We start from the raw sequence: 17,273 nt of genomic DNA on the forward strand, positions 1-17,273 counted from the left end.
CATAGAATGGTTTGGGTTGGAAGCGACCTCAAAGACCGTCTAGTTCCAACCCCCCTGCTGCAGGCAGGGACACCGTCCACTAGACCACGTTGCCCAAAGCCTCATTCAACCTGGCCTTGAACACTTCCAGGGATGGGGCCTCCACAGCCTCTCTGGGCAGCCTGTTCCAGTACCTCACCACTCTAACAGTAAAGAATTTCTTTCTAACATCTAATCTAAATCGACCCTCCTTCAGCTTGAACCCATTACCCCTTGTCCTGTCCCTACACTGCCTCACCATCTTTCCTGTAGGCCCCCTTCAGGTACTGGAAGGCCGCAATTAGGTCTTCCCGGAGCCTTCTCTTCTCTAGTTTTATTAAGTCTTCTAAGATTTTTTTATACTACAATTTTCAAGTCATTTTCTGTTTCTGTGTTTTGTAAGAAACAGATTATATTAAGAAAAGGCTGTTACTGCAGTCTGGAAGGAAACCTCTTTTAGATCAAAAGGGAAAGATGCCTGAGGTGTCTGGTGTGGGAACCTCTAGCGTACTGTGTTATCTAGAAATACGAATGGAAAGTCAGTGTGATCCAACAGTTACTACCAAAGAAACTAGAGAGACAGGAAAGGAAGAATCCTTCTGACCACTGCCAGATGTAGTCTTGGGACCTAACATGTATTGCAGAAATTAAAAACATCCACAGGTGTTGTAGAAAATCCCCTCATTCGAGTCCAAATCCTATTTGTATTGTGTTCAATAGCAAAATTCTTACAGGTTTTGAAGGTACCATATCAGAGCCTCATTTCATAGCCTGTGGGGATGAACCCTCTTCCTTAAACCAGTTTTTACACATTTCCGTGTATGACCTCAAACCTTCCTACATGACTTTATAGAACAGCAAAAAATGGTATTTATATTGCAAATGGCAATATAAGGCAACACACTGTGAAAGTAATCTATGTGAAATGTTTTATTTTGCTAGGATATGCAGTTAACTTCAGTTTGGTGTTATAAGAGTCACACAGCAATTCAGCAGATTTATGGCTTCACTGAAAACTGTGATGACATACCCTTGCACTACTTCACTCTCAGTGAAACATCTGGGCCGGTGTCCAATACTTGATAACCAAGTTATCCACAAAGTGATACAAAACCCATTTTGATTTACTGCAAGAGGACATTCTTCTGTCAATTAGTATAAGTTAAAGGTCCGTAGGTGCTTGATCTAGCCAGATTCTTAGACATGCTTTTATCTCTGAGCGTGCAGCCTGGCCGAGCCCCATACTTGCTTGCAGCCCCATTGACGTCCCTGAGACTTGGCACTGGTGCGTATCTCCAAAGCTTATTGGTGCTTTCAGGAGGTGTAAATTAAAACCAGCCATTCAGGCAAACTATGCTCAATTCCAGTTTCATGAGCCAAACCTCGTCTTTATTGCCTGTAAATATGTTTCTTCCTATGTGTTGCCTGTATCTCCTGATAGCGATGATCCGTATTTCACTTTGAGAGAGTTGGGAGTATAGTTACATCTCTTGGGCGTACTTTTTCCCTTGAATGCCATGCTAGGAATGTATCAATATATCTTTAATAGGCCAGAGGAACGTAGAATGCGCATACTGACAGGACATTTGGAGCCTGGTGGGGAGGGCAAGTGAGGAGAGAGGCTGGGTAGATGGCAACCCTCCTCTCTGCGGGAGGTAGGAGTGGTGGAACTTGCTGTGCCACGCTCTCATACCAAGCCTCTTCTCTGTTTTGCCAGTGGCATCCATACCCAATGTTATATCATTTGTTCCCAACCCTTTGCCAACACCACTCTCTTTCATGTGACCTTGGGGCAATCCTGGGTGAAATGTAACTGGAAATGGATGATACGGTTTCTTCCTGAACTTGCAAGATATAAAAACAAGCTTAAAAACAAGGAGACAAGAAAGAGAACACATATCTGTTTTATTCTTGGTTTATTTATTCAATTTTAGCTGTGATTTATGCTTTCACATTTATTTCTCTAGTTCTGCTTGAAGCCCCAAGGGTTGTTACAAGTTCTCACTAATTGAAAGTAGGATATATTTTTCTGGCAATTCTTTTTAGGCTCCTTACATTGTGTGGTCTAACTGTGAGTAGACTTTATCAACTGTATGGTCTTTCATGTGCCTTCTATTTCTGTTGGCTGCTGTTCTTTTTCTTTTAAACATGGATTATTTCTAAATGTTATCAGTATTGTTATGAAAAATAATTGTTGTCTTCATTGTCCTTGTAGCCCTTTTCCACTTAGAGCATTTAATTCCCTGGACAGTGTTATAATTCAAGCCATTATTAAAAATACTGGAAATACCTAACTGAGGACAGACTCCTTGAGAATGTGTATATATATACACACACACACATATGTATGTATGTATTTCCAGTTAGCCATTAATAAGAACCTGAATACAGTGTTTTATCTAGTCTGTGTATATATTGGTGGCTTATTAAAATATCAAGGGAGATAGTATTAAAAGGCTTGCTCTGCTCAAACTGAATGACATTTATTGCACTTCTACTATCCACTAGGCATGTATCCTGTTACAGGAGAGCAGATTGATGTGACTTGTACTTATCTTTTAGTCTAATTTAGTTTATTTCTGCAAAATACTAACCTTTCCATTTAGTAGAAATATACCCCTCCTTTCTCCAGTTCATGTTAAGCTTTCTGCTTCAAACTTCCCATTTCTCAGTATTCGTTTTAACTCTGTGTTTGCTTTTCATTACTGTTCAAGTATTGTGAGAATACTCTTCTTATCATGTTTCTGGGTTGGGAGGGGGTTGGTTTTTTGATAAGGATTGATTTTTTTCTCATGTTAGTATTTTGAAAGCATTTATTATTTGCAGAGTTATACTGGAATATGAGTTTCAGCTCTTTGTGAGGGGACCTCGATGTTATATATCTTAGTCTTTGTTCTAGACCTTAAAAAAAAGACAAAACTCTCAAAATTTAAAGCTATACATGTGATATTTGATCTTGCTGGAGAGTATCTGTGTTATTTTTTTAACGTCTTTATCAGTAATAATCAGTAATAATTCAAAGCCTGAAGTCCTTGCTAACACAGGCAGAATCCCACTAGTGTCCTTGGGACTTTTGCCTTCAAAAATGCACAAGCAATTAATGTCAGGATTTCTGTCTTAAGACAGTAGCCGAATGGCCACTCAGGCAGAGTGCTATTCAGGTTGTCAACCCCAAGTTTCTCTCCCTGCCCAAGTCAGAGAGCTGTCTGCAATTACTGCTACATAAAGGGCTTGGCCAACTGTGGGATGCTGAACACTCAAAAATCCCATTAATTTGAGAGGGAATTGTCGCTCTCGGCCTTTCTCTGGACTAGGCTGTATATGCTTCTAGCTGGATTGCTCCAGAGACCTGGCAAAGAGTCTGGAGGGCATTTTCCTAGGCTGTTACACAAAGTTTCACTCACAAATATGCAGAATATTCCCAAAGGACTAAATGTTGCTGGTAACATGACCCGCCCTCCCACCCACCCCCAAAGAATAATGTCTATTAAACTCTTTTTAATTTGTTATGGTATTATAGATCCTGAATAGTGCATATTCAGAAAAACGTTGTGAAGCCACTGTCCTATCCCATTTCTCCCTAAGAGGCCTTTGATGCTCTTGGTCCTATTCCGTGGCTCACCAGTGTTATTTAGGCTTTGCAAAACCTGCCCTCAGGCTCTCAACTTCTTTGAACATGCCTCAGCTTTTCCAGTCTCCGAGTCCTTTCTTCATACTCTGTACCGTGGAAGACTGTTGTGAAACACATTTTCTGCATTCTTGCCCCTTCGAGGGCTTCCATATTGAAATGTTCTCCAAACCGCTTTATTTGAGTATAAAGCTCAAAACTTCTGAAAGCTCTGCTTTTATAGACCTGGGGGGAAAACCAAGTAGGACCTTAAAGGGGGTCATCCTCTGCAGAGTTTTTGAAACAGCAGGCTTTTGGGATGGTTTAGTAAAAAACTAGGTTTTCAGTTAAATGGTTGTTTTATATGAAGTGTATGCCTCTTGTGACAATTGCAAAAATTAATCAAAAAAGAGTGTTTCCAGTGCCATCTTATTTTGGGTTTTTAGACAAATATATTGAAGACATTTTTGTGAAAAATTGACATTTTGCACAGCTTCTACTTATTTGATCAACCCCCTAGTACTGAGGTCTTGTAAAGAGTGAGAAAAGGAGAGTGGCATTTTAGAGAGAAAAATAAAATTGGGTAGCCGAAACTTTTTTTAGTGGGAAAGGAGGTGAGGCAATGGATGGTTAGGAAGAAGAGCTTGCAATTTGACTTGTTTCAGCCGCAGAAGGCTGAAACGTGAGGGAGCTGTCTTCAGCTGGAACGCTTGTTAAAAAGACTAGGGTTTAGCTTAATTGGAAGAAAGACTTGCAGACTGCGTTAGCTCTTCAGTGGTAAAAATAGAGTACGTTTCATGTTTATCCTTAGTGTTTATTTTCTCCTCCGCATTTCCCTCCCTTCACAAAACAAAACTAAATACAGTGGACAAAAGTAGAATTTACCTTGAAATCTGATTTGATGGAAGGATCTTCTGACTGAAAAACGTTAAGGCTGTTGGTCCCTTTCTCTCTACATATTTAGCGGTACAGGATGCCTGAGTGTAAATGCTGGGCAGCAGCTGGGAGCTGTTTGTTTTTGGAGAACTGGAAGCTCTTTGAAAACTGCAGGAGTAGATATGTTTCTGAAGTTTTATTTCATTGTTTAGCTTTCTGTCATCCAGAAGTGCAGTGTTTACTTAAACGTTATACAAGCTCAGTGTTGTAAATTAACAAGTACTGTTGTAAATTAGGAGTCTTGGATTTAAACTGTTGGACTTAATGTTATAATTGAAAACAGCTCTACCAACGCTCAGCTGTTGAGTCCTAACTTTATAGAAATACCTTGGTTTCAGAATGTGACATTCCCAGGCAGTTCTGAAAGTGTGTTGAACTAAACCTGAGGAGTATGCTTGCATTTTTGTGATCAAATGAAACCTGCCACATAAATCTGAGAAATGCATGCAATCCAGGGTTTAATGCTAACAATGCATGCCCCCTTCTTGGGGCTTGGCTTCTGTGTAGCTCCTATGTAAGGACCTGTGCACAGTCCCAAGAGATAGATTTTTATCTACATGGCATAATTAAGACTACTTTTTCTTTCTGAAGGAAAATTTGTCACATTGGCATTCATATTTCAGGTCATATTTCTCCATTATGCTGCATGAAAACACAGTCACAATAAGAGATGGAAGCTCGGAGCAAGATACAGGAAAATGTTAGGGGTAAAGTAGCTCTATGAGTGCTCTAAAAGAGAGTGCTCTAAAAGAGGTGTGACCAGCAGGTCGAGGGAGGTGATCCTGCCCCTCTACTCCGCTCTTGTGAGACCCCACCTGGGGTATGCACCCAGCTCTGGGGGCCCCAGTACAAGAGAGACATGGAGCTGTTGGAGAGAGTCCAGAGGAGGGCCACGAAGCTGATCAGAGGGATGGAGCACCTCTGCTATGAGGACAGGCTGAGAGAGTTGGGATTGTTCAGCCTGGAGAAAAGGCGGCTCTGGGGAGATCTAATTGCGGCTGACCAGTACCTGAAGGGGCCTACAGGAAAGATGGTGAGGGACTGTTTGTCAGGGAGTGTAGGGACAGGACAAGGGGTAATGGGTTCAAGCTGAAGGAGGGTCGATTTAGATTAGCTGTTAAAAAGAAATTCTTTACTGTTAGAGTGGTGAGGCACTGGAACAGGTTGCCCAGAGAGGTTGTGGATGCCCCATCCCTGGAAGTGTTCAAGGCCAGGTTGGATGGGGCTTTGGGCAACGTGGTCTAGTGGACGGTGTCCCTGCCCGCAGCAGGGGGGTTGGAACTAGATGATCTTTGAGGTCGCTTCCAACCCAAACCATTCTATGATGCTATGATAAATCTATCCCAAAGAGATGTGTTTTGCAGATGAGATGTGATGGAGTACAAGGAACACAAACAAGTGAGGACACTAACATTGTTTCAAAGAGTACAACTGCATGCAGAATCAAATAGATAAGAAAAGGCAAAGCATAAAACTAAAAAAAAATCTGGGAAGATCTTAATAGGTAGGAAAGACTTCAATGTGCACTCTTTATATGATGATCTCTGTTCTCATTTTCCTTCAAAAAAGAACATATACATTTTATCCATATCTGATGGAGGTATTTAAGAGGATAGAGTATGATCAATGGGAATGGAAATGATTGAGCAGTAATAGGACAGACATCATCTGGAGATCCTTACTGCAGAGTAGGCTAGGTGTTTTCTGTAAAGAAAGGAGATTTCAAGTAAGAGATGTAATAATGTTGCCTCAGTTATGGTTTTCCATGCTGAACTCATCACCAAAGTAGCAGGGGAAAAAAAGAAGTCAGTTAAAAAGGCAAAAACCCTTTCCTGAAAGGTCACTGAGGCAGGCAGAAAGTGTTCATTGGTGGATTCTGCCAGGAAGAGGGAGCTCCTGTAGACATCAGGTTTGGTGAGGATTAATAGTCAACAGTTAATAAGATTTTAATTCATCACTTTAGTGAATGGAATTCAAATTTTCCCTTGTCAGTTCTCCAGTTTACAGCTGAGAGTAATCCTCTCAGGCATTAAACATTGAGGCATCACTCGATATCCCAGATATTTCAAAAAGTAAACAAATGTGTTCCTTGTTTCTCTCCCCATTATGCTAGAGTGCTAGATTTTGAGGTTACTGAGTTTGGGGGGAGGGATAGTAGGAAGGAAACGTGCCATGTATTACTTTATTTGGTTAAAGAGATGGCTTGTGCATTTTACCTCCAATTCCTGAAGAGATGAGTTCCCACAGTTGTGAACATCCTGACATAAGCTGGGGCTAAGCTCTGGGCAAAATTGCTGGTATTGCTAGTGTTGCAATTTCACAAATCATGAGACAAATATAATTAGTTTTTTGTTTGTTTCATGATATTTGAAATTACAGAGGCAGTTGCTGTGCTGTTTTTCTGTTTCTACATTTAAAAAAAAAACACCCAAGTTTACCTACATGCATGATAGAACATACCGTGTGGTGTCACTTCTGATTTTCGTCCTCCCTGTTAGGAAAGATGGTATGTTCCCCAGCTGTCTCCTGCTTTCCTCTCTGCAAGAGCACTCAGCTCCCATCCTATACCTTGGAGCAGGATGTGGCTGAGGCCAAAACCACTAAGGGTGATTTCTGCAGCTTGGAATTTCCCCATGGCTATTGTGTCCATCTCCTAAGTATAGCAGAAGAAAAGTGTTTGTCTCAGCAATTGCTTTTGTTAAGGGCTGATTTTAAGTGGTGAACACTGCTGCTGTAAAGTCAGCTTCATGTCATTGAAATGATACACCATGATTTGATTGCTGAGCAACTTCTTACTGCTTTGGCTTTCGCTGAGAGGTTGGTTGTTGTTTTTTTTGTCACACGTGTCTTCAGAAAACTAAGCACTCTGTGTGAGCTGCTGTACGCTATCCTTCAATTTTCCATGGCAAATAAAGTGCTTGTTAAACTACAAGTGCCTCTTAGAATGAAGTTACATGTGGAGTTATGAGGTGGTATTTACATGACTTTTAAATGTGTATGAATCTGTTGGTGGCTTTATACCAGTACCAAATAAAGTCAAGACCTCTCAAATGTTAGTCTTTGCATAGAAATGGACCTTTTTACATTAGATGGTCAAGGCTTCAGTGTTAAATTTTTGCAAGTAAGAAGGCAAAAGCATTTTAAACAAGATTAGATAAAACTTGCACTTTTTTTCCAGCCTCTGTTTAAGTAGGCTTCCTACTAAGAGAAATTATATCATTCTTAGCCTCAATAGAAGGAAGTCAACTCATGCTATTTTAGTAACCAAGTTAAAAAAAAAAAAAAAAGAAAAAAAGTTAATGCTCACTATAGTTAATGCTCGGTATTTAAATAATTCACTTACTGTTGGTGAAATTGTTCCTACACTGCAGCAGGCTCCAAAATTGTTTATAATGCCAACCTGGGAAATGATAGCACTCAGGTATGGTCAGTTCTCCTGCAAGTCTAACACACCTTAAGAAATGCGTTTAAACCTTTTTCCTGTCTTGATTTTTTTTTTTTCCTGTAATGGATTAAATGCAGTATTAGTCTATACATGCAGCTATGAGTAGGATCTGATATAGCAAAGCATGTAATCAGGTGCAATCAGAGTTACTACCAGGGTGAGGAACCATCACTGAGCATCACCTCTTAGAGCTATGAATTTTCATCTTTCGAGGTATCTTTAGTGATTCCTGAGCAGTGCTAAACATCAGACCTTCACAGCAGTCCCAGCTCTACTTTCAGTGGTATTCATGGGACTTGATTTATCAATGGGAAACAAGTATTAATCTTGCTGAGAGCCTGTGATTGCCTTCCCTGTGCCATCCATTGCTGGTCCTGCTCTGACTCCAGCAGTTTGTTCCAGTCCCATGCTGGCCCATAGAACTGCTGTTGCTCCTGTCATGTAGCATGGCAAATGAGATCACTGGCTTGCTCTGGTTAAAATAACCCTTTTTGCTTTCATTTGTGTAAAATTATTTTTTGTACACATTTGTGCATGTTTATGTTTGTGTAAGATTAATCCCTTCTTCTGGTTTTCCACATGGTGCTATGGATAGCTGAACCACCTCAGCTGAGAGGTGGCATAGGAAGAAGGGAGCAAGAGGAAAGAGCTGCCTAAGCTGTTTCTGATGCTAACAAATGAAAGGCTGGAACTGGCGCTTCAGTGTATAGGTGTATATAGCGTGCATAGTGTATAGCATGTTGGCTTTGGTGGCAAAGCCAATTTCCTTGTTCCTGCTTTTTCCCCCGCAATGTTCGGTCACTTCCCCTAACTCATGTGCAATCTGAGCTTATTCTCTAGTGTTAGTAATGACATTGCTACTGTGCTTGTAGACTTAAAGTAGAGCATATAAAAGATATAAAATTGGTCTACATTCTTATGACTTTTTATATGTGAATTCCCTGTCTTAAACTCTTATAAGCATTGGAATTCAAATGGGAACATACTAGAGCTTCCTGGATATTGTGTCTATCAGTCATCTTTCTAGCTCTATTTATTTTACGTATCAATGATTTTACATAAGAAACTAGAAAACGAATGTATGCTTTGTCTGCACTAAGGAGACCAACAGAACAACCTGAGCTATAAGAAGCGGTCTAGCCATTGCTGCGTGGAGCCCTCCAGGAACTGATTTACCCTGCACTGCCCCCAAAATTTTGCACTCTCCTGCCTACACCCTATGCTTAGCTTGTACTACAGGACTGAATATTGACCGCATCCATTTCCGCTCTTTGTCAGGCTTTGTTTATGGCTCAGAAGCAGCACAGGGAAGGTGGAGGAGCTTACATTTCTTCATGCTTGTATTAGCCATTGGCTCTAGATCAAGAAATATGTGAGCAACATTTATTAAATATGATCAACTGCAGACCTGTAAGTTCATGTCACTTCCACTAACATTTTTCCATTTAAACTCTTAATTCTCCCTCTTGTGACCTCAAAATCGTAATTTATCGCAATCTGCTAGCATTCGAACATTTCTGATGTTAGAGACAGAGATTTGTGAATGTCCAGGGGCTAGATGATCTCAAGCCAGGTCAGCAGATCTCAGTCTTCCAGATCCTTGAATGTGAACTTTAGGTACTATTTTTACAGAAGGCACCATTCAGTTCAATGAGAGCCGACTCTATTTTCAGGGTTACAGGCTGGGATTTGTGCTTTTATTGAGCGACATAGCAAGCAGAGCGTGTGGAAACTCTCACTGAATAAGCCAGAGCGAAGCGCAAAGGAGGCCTCCAGACCCACACACAGGATGCTGCTCTGGCACAGTCAGTTCTCTCTCCTGTGCCTATTTTGTAATAACCTGAACCATATTATGCCTGGTGATTTGTTAAATTTGCATTCAAATTTGAGTTGAAAGTTGAAACTGTGGCCAGGCTAAAGTCATCTGGAGTTTTGCCTTTGACTTCAAAGGGCCACACTTTTCATCCATCCAGGTCTACAATTGCACAAGTGATTTGAAGGAGCACTTTTTCAGCTCCTCTGCAGACCCAGGTCTATTTGATGTATAGCTCTCTGCCATGGCAGGACAATCTTTTCTCTGTGAGATTTCTGTGCTCCTCTTGCTTATTCCTTCTCCTGAAGTCATAAATCTCTGTTTAGGGCACCAAAATCCCTCTCTGCAACAGCTGGTATTGATTTTAAAGATGCTTCAGGTAAAGAAAAAAAAAGTCAGTGGAAGGAATATAATTCCTGTTGGCAGGCATTTTCCCCTAGATATTAAAAAAAAGAGAAAATTATTTTTTTCCCTCTCTGTCATGCTTGTTTGTTAGAAGAAAAAGAATGCAAGAAATCTCACCCCAGACCCCAGAGCAATGACCAGAGACACTTGCCATCACTGCTCCATCCTGCAGTGCAAAAGCCCCTCTGGGGAATGTATGAAAGGAAGGAGAACTGCAGAAAAAAGTAGTGGGACAGGGATGCAGGACTCCCCTAAGGAGTGACAGGGTAGATCTCTTTTTATGTAAGTTTTAAAAGTCACTTACAGCAACTTTTAGAACAATGTGGTCCCCCTGCATCTCTCTGGCTGAAAAACCTAACCGTGCAAATAGGCAGGATACTTAACAGCTTTCCTTCTTCCATCCTCTGCTCCCCAAATTGTTCTGGAGGCCCTGGCTGTTCTCTTAGCTCAAATAATGTTTGACAGTTCAGTAATAAGACAAAAGACAACCTTTTTTTTTTTGTCTCTTTTAATCCGGATAATTTAATACAATAAAGAAGCAGAGACATCAAAGCAAAGAAACTATATACATCGTACAAAGCATTGGGAATCTGTTCTCTTTTCAGAATTTTGACATGTGCTATGTAGTGTGGTTACAGCTATTAAGAAAATACAGACATCTTTCCATGCAGTCCTCTTGCTATTTAAAACAATCATGTGAAATCTGTTTTGATGCTGCACAGAGACACATACAGCTTTATTACTGGCTTTCAGTGAAGGTGGGTAGAATATGTTGGCCTTGTACTTCGTTAGAGCAAGAGCAGGGCAGTTAATTCTGAATGAGAGACATAGATTCGATTTATGACACAGTACAAGTTTTGTGTGTGTAGACTGCTTTCTTGTTCCGTCTTCAGAGCTCTGCTTAGCTTCTTTTGAAACACGTTTGATTAGCATTTATTGCCTGGGAGGGTGTTTTCAGAGGCTTTCCTGTCCTACACCATAAGATTTAGGTAGGACTGCTATTGAGACCTAATACGGAGATGCATAGGATCTGCCCTTAGGATCTCTCTTATCTAGAGGGCAGCGTGTGAGCCTGTGCCAGCACCATCGCTAATGAGCACAACAGTTCCTGAAAGAGTTGATGGAGGGGACAAAGGTTCTAACGTTGCTCTTAATTTTTCAGAAAATGTCTCTTTCGTGGATCGGATCACCCTATCTACCTTCAAGCAGTTAAAATACATACAGACTTGACTGCAGTGGGTGACAATTTAGTCATCTCAGGAGAAGAGGATGACATGTAAGTTATATCTGCTTCCAGGATTCCAAATGTAACGTTAACTCTGGTCTGCTATTGTTACTGCTCTCCTCCAATGTGTTTGTCAGAGCTATGGAAAGACCTTCTTGAAGGCAGGGTGAGCTGCAGGGCCTCAGTAGCTCCGAAACCTACATGCACAATTCTTTAAGTTGAGGCATGGACAAAAATACCACAGTCATTCATAGAGAAAACTGCCTGGCTTGGTTTTTTTGAAAGTTGAGTCCAAGTTATCTTAGTTACCAAGATGATTATGCTTACTGGGCTCAGGGTATTTTGATAATTATCATCCCTAAAAGTGTTCTACAACAGTGGGGAGGTGGTGCTAGCAGATTACTAAGCATTAAGTTGATGTGAAGAGCTGGGTACCAGGTTTCGGAGGGTGGAGAGATGAATGGTAGTTGCTGTGCTCTTTTATTTAGCAGTTTATAAATTTCATAATTCTTTAGCTATATTATGTTGCTTGATTAGCTGCTTAGCGGGGAAGGTGACACAGCAAGGCTGATTTTAAAAATAAATACATATTTGTAAAAATGATGTGTGCATACACCAGGTCAAGGGTCTCTTGGCAAGATTTCCAAATGCACTGAGGTATCTTAGGATTGTCAGCTTTCTAGTTTGGTCGGGATACCTGGTGGGTAGGGAAATTCAGCAGACCACTGTCAATCCAGAAGAGATGGTCTTCATTGCTCCCAAGTATAAATGTAGTTGTACCTTCCCACACACGTTCTGATCTCTACTTCTGGGTGAAAGCTTCAGAAATAAACATTCATCCATTATGAAAACTTCTAATGTGAATAGTAAAACTTCGTGGGTTTTTTCCTTTGGTTATGACCCATGATGGGCTACTCAAAGAAAGGAAACCATATTTGGTAAAAATCAGGATTTGTTGCTAACAAATAGGTTTTATTCATATAAATAATGTATTTTATTGCTATAAACTGTTGGCTAAAGACCCAGGCTAGACATTGGCTAAAGAGATAGGCATCCACCAACGATAAAACTGTGAACCAGACAAAGGGGATATAAGCAAAGAAATAGATTTTTTTTTTCTTTCCATCTTAAATCTTTAGATGGATTCCTGTGATTATTTAGTGCTCTTTTAGCCACTAAAGTTCCCACTGGAATCTGATTTGTCTTGATCTGGTCCACTCCAGGCATTGTTACTTAATCTTTTACATATTCCAAGATGTCCCTTGGATTACTAACCAGACTCTGTTATGTCATCAGCCATAATTTCCCCCGGAATAACTACCTTGCTGCACCCAGATAACCATCTTCATATGAACGTCATTTTTTGTTGCCCAACATGGACAAATTGCAACTACTATTCCAGTTGGGATGACAAGGTTTTTAGACAGCAGTAGTAATTCCTACATAAACTCCTACGTAGAGGAGATAGACTTACATTAAAAACATGTTTATAAGCTGAAGCTGCTCCCTATGGAAAGGGGATTTTAGGACTGGCGCATCTCTTTAGGTAGGCGAGCCCATAAAATCAGGCTGAAATACATTTAAGCCACCAGCTAAGTGCACAGCTGAACCTAGCATAGCTGAAGAAGGACTTCAGGGAAGTGTACAGGTCAAGAGTTATTATCTGGAAAATATTCCAAAGCCAAATGATTGGAAAATACATTTGCTACGCTACTTTTTGGTTTTAAAGCTGGTAGTATGACAAAGTAGTGAGTGACAGTCACTTGTACTGCATAACTTGGATACAACAGTTCCTCATTTGTCACAAAAAAAATCAATTAACATTTCACAAAAGGCATTTTATACTTTTCAGATGAGACTGACATTTCAAACGTAATATATAATCTGTATGTCAGCAGCTAATTTTCCTGATGTATTATGTCATTTTCTGAGCGTATCTAGAGAAATGGGATTAATACTAAACTTCTATTTTTTTTGTTGTTGCTTTCAGAATAATTATAGTGCAATTTTTATTAATAATGGAGAATGATAATCATTATAATAAAATAGAATCACATGTTCTGTGCATCTGTAACTTGTATGAAGTGAATAGGACACTTCATTATTACCATTGGCAATAGGAATTATTATTCTTTTCATATGAATCAGGCTTTATTAGTATCAGGCCAAATACTATGTATTACGACAGAGTAAGTCTCTTTAAGGATGTGGGTAAAGACGCACTGGAGGGGGGGGCAGGCACAAATGAGCAAAAAGGAACTGTGGCAAGCTTTGAGTAATCTTGTGTTTGAATCCAATCCTGTAAAGCTTTAAGTATATGTTAAATTTTACTTGTGTGAATGGTGAAGCTGTTGACTGAGACTTGAATTACCGAGTGTTGCCTTAGAGTGGGAGCTGCCAACATGTGGCATAGAAGGCATGTGTGGCCCATGAAACTTCTCGCTATATTTGAGCTCACTGAAGAGGAAGGCTAAATATCCACCAGCCAAGCGTAGGCATGGTATAAACCTGCCGCAAGCACTGTTTTCTCAGCACCAGCAGGGCTCCATTTCCAAATGGCCACAGCATAAAATTGGACAGATAATCCACTCCAAAGGGTTATGATATGGAAGATCCTTTCCCAGTTACCTCATGGTAGGAGATGTTCAGAGATGTTCACCTCAGTCCGCTTCACTCGGTGTGTAGGTAGAGAGAACGTATTTCCAAAACACAGGAAAGTACATCCAAGCCTCAACAGTACTGTATTAGTTATTTATTACAATTATTAGAGCTTCTGAATCAGTAACATCCTGTGCACTTATTTCTTGGGTTAGGATATTTTCCCCCCCCCCAAGCAATATGAAAACTCTTATGAAAATGTTCTTGATAAACTGTTCCTTTGATACTTAGCTGGAGCAACAGGACTTCTGTTGTTCCAAAGTCCAGCTTTGCTTTACATGTTGCTCACAAGACCAAGTATTTGTGTTTCCTAATTCAGGACATTTTGTTTCCTGTCCTCAAAACAGGGATTCACAGAGAACTACGTGATTCAGAAGGCTTGAGCTCAAAACACGTTGAATACCTTTGAGAGAAAAATAGCACACGGTAGAGCAAAGAAGCATCTCTTAAACGAGATGACAGTTCAACTAGCAAGATGCAGTTGCTGCGTAGCTCACTAGAGGGCATGTGACCGTACTTTATAATCCCACAAATAAAGAAACTCTGATTGGGGGGGGAGAAAAGAAAAGAAAAAAAAAAAAAAGTAGTCTTGCAGCCCGCTTATTTAAATTGCTCATTCGATTACCTTGTTTGGAAAGGAAGTTTAGATTAGTCTTGTAGTGTGCATATAATGCCTTTTCTTTACCAGGGAACCGAGGCAGAGGTATGCTCTGCAATTTACTCTGAATTTATTTTATCCACTTCTTCATTCTTACGGTTTTTTCTTAATGTTTCTCTGGAAAAAAATGTAGATACCATATTGATCCCTTCTTATGGAAGCTGCCAGAATAAGCAATTCAGATATTCATTATAAATATTTCAGAATATCTAGCATTTCTATTTGTAACCACTTAATCTTGTACACATGTTAAAGGAAATAAATTTTTAAAAACAATTATTTGAGATTTAAGTTTTCTGTAGGCAATAGAACCTAGAGGACCTAGTTATTTTTAATATATAAACTATTCCCCTACCTTGGAGCTTTAAAATATAGAGGCATTCAGGTCAGTTGTTTTCATCTGCTGTATAAACAACCCCTAAATCTCCTGAATTTCCTAAGTATTTCCAGTTGCTTTCAATTTTGGGGTTAAAAAAAAGGCATAATCCAAATAAGTCTAGCAAAACTGGTTTCCCCCTCATTTTTCTGTCGTGTCTTGTATTATGCCTGAGTGCAAAGCCATTTATGTCTTCTACAACTGTAACAACCTTGTGTTTGCTGAAGTGAGAGGACACAGGTACAGTACGGATTGGTTAAGAACAGGTGATGAATGAAATATGGCAGAAGACGTTGCTTTGGGAGTCCCAGGCCAAATTACGGACTTCTTCACTTAGGTTTAGTTTTAGTTCAAACTCTTACTGGTACAAACAGAATTTGGTTGAGCAGTAGCCCCTGTTTTTTCCAAGCATCTTTCTTCTTCATCTCCTAGCTCCAAGAGCTACATCTAAAAGACGGCAAATGAAAAAGTCCAGCAATTCTCTTGGACTTGGCAGTGAAGAGCCCTGCAGAGGGACTCTAACTTCATTGTTTGCTGAGCTTTGTTTGTTGCATCTCCTATTCATGCCTAAAGAAAAGACAAAGAGGTGAAATGTTTGCGTGGTCCATGAGTGGCTGCTGAAACCTGCCAGCTCCTCTCTGGCACGCAATTCAGTTGAAACCCATCTGTTAAATTTTTCTCCCTGACCCATGTCACTGATCATGGCATTGCTCGCTCTCTGTTTTTCATTTGTGTGTTCCAGGTTCCGGTGTCTGGTCAGCATCCAGCCCCACCTAAGCTTCCAAAGCTCTTTGCTTTGCTTCCCACCCCTGATGTGTGCACTCCTATTTCTCTGAGCATACTCCTCTGCTCAGCCACTGAGCCACCCTGGTTCTGCCTTTGCACAGCTCACATGGCTTGTCTCTCCTGCCCTTTTAGCATTCCCTTTGTGAACTGATAACTGTACGTTTTATGGGGGGACAAAATCATAGTGCATCTGTGCGGATAATTTTAAAAACAGAGGGGAGATAAAAAGCTGCACTTTGGACATGTAATAGCTAAAAATTAGAATAAGTTATCCTCTTTAATCATTCCTTGAGGTTCTCTTTTGCAACTGTGCCTATAAAAAGCCTCTGAAGGATGATATGGCTGAGGCACACAGGAGACTAGATAACGCTATTGCTTTAATTAAGTGCAAAAGATGTAAAACATAAGTATATGAAAACTAAACGTAAATGGCTATATACTCCTCCCTTACCCTTCGTACGTAGTTTTAAACAATCTCCTGTTCAGGCCAGAACCTATGGCGATGTCTGCACTGCAGGCTGCAGTCCGGCGTGCAGAGGTGGCTTTGAAAGGGCGAGCGCGAGCGTCAGCCCGGTGCTGGTAGCAATCTAGGTGGGGCAGCTGCCAGCCCAGGGCAAACCACAAAACCACTCGAACAGCTGGGCAGATTAACCTGCTGTCTTCTGCAGCCAGCACCCAGCCAACTTGCTTCAAAATAGCTCTTGTAGCTCGATACGACACTACCGTGTGTTCGCTTAGTCACATCCACCGTCTGGACAAGGGACGTGAACTTGGCCGGTGCTCCCAGGTGACATAGCAACAGCAACATTAAATAAAAATCTGCTCTGGGAGATGGGGACAGTTGCCGCGGAGCCTCTGCGAAGCTCATTTGTCATGTAACAAAAGTCCCTGGGTACGTTCTCCGTCTCATCTGCATTAAGACGGAAAACAGCTGGGGTTAAGCTGACGCACTTCAAAATTGTATTTTAAGTCAAATAGTTACATTAATGAGGGACTGATACCAACCATCCCCCTAAATTATATTCTGACTTGGTAAACACAAAAAACTTAAATCTGTTTAGCCATAGTTAGGAGAAAAAAGGAAAAAAAAAATTAAAAAAAAAAAAAGCAGCCAGCTCTTTACTGAAGAAAAACAAACTCGATGTATCAAACTAGCAAGACTTTTTTTTGTGTTTTAATATTGTTTCCCTAATTAAAGAAGAACCCCACTCCGCATCTGCCATGAAGATTTGGATGGTGGGTTGAGATCACACTGAAAGTCAGGGTGGCCTACATCAGAAAAGTTGCATTTCACAGAACATTTGCTATTGATATGTTGGGAAAGTGTCAGACTTGCGGGAGGACTG

The sequence above is a fragment of the Balearica regulorum genome, chromosome 4, assembly GCF_011004875.1.
Source record: "Balearica regulorum gibbericeps isolate bBalReg1 chromosome 4, bBalReg1.pri, whole genome shotgun sequence".
Classification (NCBI taxonomy): Eukaryota; Metazoa; Chordata; class Aves; order Gruiformes; family Gruidae; genus Balearica; species Balearica regulorum.